Below are 3,322 nucleotides of genomic sequence, written 5' to 3' on the forward strand. Positions count from 1 at the left end.
GTCTCTCACACGGGGAAAGTTTCATCTCATATTCTGGTCACAACAAATCTGTGATCATTGGATATGATGTCTTTAATGAGATAAGAAGACTGAGTAGTAAAAAGTACACTTGTAATGTATTTTATTAGGTATAGTTGAGTATAAGTAAAATCAATTGCACAAGAGGCCAAAATCCAAAACACACCTTAGATCGCGGTCCGAACAGGATAAACATTTACCCTCTAAAACTAAATTTTAAAAACTTTAAAACTGTAACTTTTTAGCATAACTATAAACAAGATATATAGCATTACCTGTGATAATGCTAGTGTGAAAGCTGTAAGTTAAGATGCTAGTGCTGATAGCTAAAGATGCTAAAATTAATAGCTGAAAACGCTGAAGCTGATAGCCAGCTAAAATATTCACAAAGTCCCAAATTAGCCTAAAAAACAACTTGGTTAGCAAAAACAGCTAGCATGTAGCTAAAAAGATAACCAAACTTCAAAAAAGTCACAAAAAAATTGAAAAAAGCCTAAATTAGCCAAAACAGCTAGCATGTAAAAATTAGCCTAACTCCAAAACAGCCTAAAAAACGTTTTAAAAGAAACCTAAATTAGCCAAAACAGCTAGAATGTAGCTGAAATATTAGCTAAACTCCAAATTGGCCTAAAAAAAACGTTAAAGTAGCCTAACTTCAAAACAGCCTAAAAAACGTTTTTAAAAAAGCCTAAATTAGCCAAAACAGCTAGCATGTAGCTGAAATATTAGCTAAACTCCAAATTAGCCTAAAGAACGTTAAAAAAGCCTAAATTAGTCAGAACAGCTAGCGTGTAAAACGGAGCCTAACTCGAAAAAAAAGCCTAAAAGACGTTTTTAAAAAAGCCCAAATTAGCCAAAAGAGCTAGCATGTAGCTGAAATATTCACTAAACTCCAAAACAGCCTAAACAATCTTAATAAACGCCAAAATAGTCCAAAAAGCTAGTAAAAGGCAAATTTTTTAAACTTTAAAAGTGTCACTTTTAAACATAATTATGAATAACTAAAAGGCAGGAATATTATTCCAGAATAAATCAACTTAAACCTTAAATAACTTTCAATATTTTACTCTCCATAGAAATACATTTTGTCAAAATTATAAAAGTTAGAAATGATCGCAATATAACATCAGGCCATTAATAACAATAAAATAAAATGATCTGGAGGGCCGGATATAATTACCCAGAGGGCCGGATCCGGCCCCCGGGCCGTGACTTTGACACTTTTGACACTTCAACAGACTAAATTAGAAAAATTTTTGTTTAAATAGTAAAAAGTAAACTTTAAGTAGAGACTAAGTATTCCTGTAGTAGACTGAAACATACTATTTTGTGGTAGGGATTAACACAAATATGTTAGTTTTTAAACTTTAAAACGTCACCATGTAAAGCCCACAACATCAAAGAATTGATTTAAAATTTACTTTTTGGAGGAATTAATATTTTTTTTTTACCTTTTTGATGGAATTCACAAACTAAAAATGCTATTTTTTATGACATATAGGTGGCATTAATCATGATACATTGAGGGATTTGGTTAGTTTTTATTTGCAACAATTTTGTTCAGGTAGAAACCAACTTATTTACCCAATGTCTCAAATTTAAGCCACACATTTTTAACATGCTGCAACTGTATAATAAAGAATTAATTATCCAAAAAAAAGTTGAATTATTTTAATACAGCAAGTAGTGATTTAAAAATGTATAATATGTATAATTTGAAAATGTGATTTTTGAGATTTAATGGAAGCAGTCATTTTAAAAAGAGCAAGAAAAGCCTCCTACTGCCCCTAGTGGAGGGATGATGAACTGCAGGGCAGAAAACAAACTGAATTTCTTTATTTACTACTTAGTGCACAATAGTTCAGGATTTTGTGTCGTTGTCTGAATCGGAAATTCTATAATGGAGTGCCCTACAATTTCCCATAAGTCTTTGCAAAAAAAAAACTCACTACGTTGTCAAATTTAGACCCCAATGTATTTGTTTTGAGCATTTTTTTTGAAAAAAAAAAGAAAAAACTGTGTTTAAGTGTAACTTTTAAATAAATCGTCAACATTTGCATCATCAGAACACAGTGAAGTTTTTAGAATTTACTTCACAAATGTGCATCCACAAACCTAGCCAACTTGTTTTAATTAATTTAAACCTCATTCAGTCGTTGCCATAGAAACAAATTAACTATTAACTTTCTCTGATGCTTGTTAAGCTAAAATATTCACACATCTGGCAAATAAACAATTAAAAACAAATCAGAGCAAACACTACAGTGCTGATTGTAGCCATAGAAATGAAAAATAAGTCATTTTCAATTCAAAACAGCCTCACAAAGACAACCTTTCACACAATGCAGCCGGGAATGGATCTGAAATTCTAAACTTCATGCTTCAGGAGGAAGCTAACGCTCCTTGAAGATAACTCCCACACACCTGAGACACATTAAAAAACCAACACGTGTCCGCGCGCTGAAACCTAAAAGCAGCTGCCTAAGTACATAACCACTGAGGGGCTCTCAAATGAGCGCCTGAAGCTCACAGTGGGATGGGTTGTGACACCCATTCTAAGTGAGATGGATTACACAGAGCCAGTTTGATTTGAATAGCAAGTAATTTACTGGCTCAGACACAAAAGTAGAGAGGAAGACTCCGAAAACTCCCATTAGTCCAGGTGTGAGCCTGAAAGCTGCCCTGGTCCTCCTGCTGGCTGACCTGTTCCGGCTGTTGCTTAGTATTCACTAGAATTTTTATACTTCGGAGTATTTTGATATGAGAAATACATATCCAAGTGCAGAAAAACACACACAAAATACAAAATTTATACTTAAACTTGTTTGATGTTCAGCTTAACTTTTCATCACTTTTATGCCTTTATTTAGTTATAATAAAAGTTTTTGTAAGAAACTTTAGGAATAGATTGTAATAATTTGACAGGCTTTGTATGGTGACAGCAGCAGACTCAATTAACACAATTAAACAAAATAGGAACGAATTAAATTTAAATTTTCCACAAATCGCAAGCTGGTAAGCCCAGCATTTCTATTTAATTAATTTCAATTCTGATGTGGGGAGAGGTAATTACATTTGATCTGACTAAATGGATCCTATTTAACATAACAAAGAGCAACGAATGCCAAAACAATCCATTAAAGAAGTGTGTTTTTACGGAAATTGAAGGTAGAACTGTGATTAACAGATAAAGTAGAAACTTTTTGTCAATTGTTAAGCTTAACAAACCGAAAAAAAGCAGTTAGACAAAAGGAGAAATCAATTAGATTCAGGAAGCTGTAAGTTGTAGGTGATAGGCGCCCCC

This window comes from Oryzias melastigma, linkage group LG8 (genome assembly GCF_002922805.2).
Source record: "Oryzias melastigma strain HK-1 linkage group LG8, ASM292280v2, whole genome shotgun sequence".
NCBI lineage: Eukaryota > Metazoa > Chordata > Actinopteri > Beloniformes > Adrianichthyidae > Oryzias > Oryzias melastigma.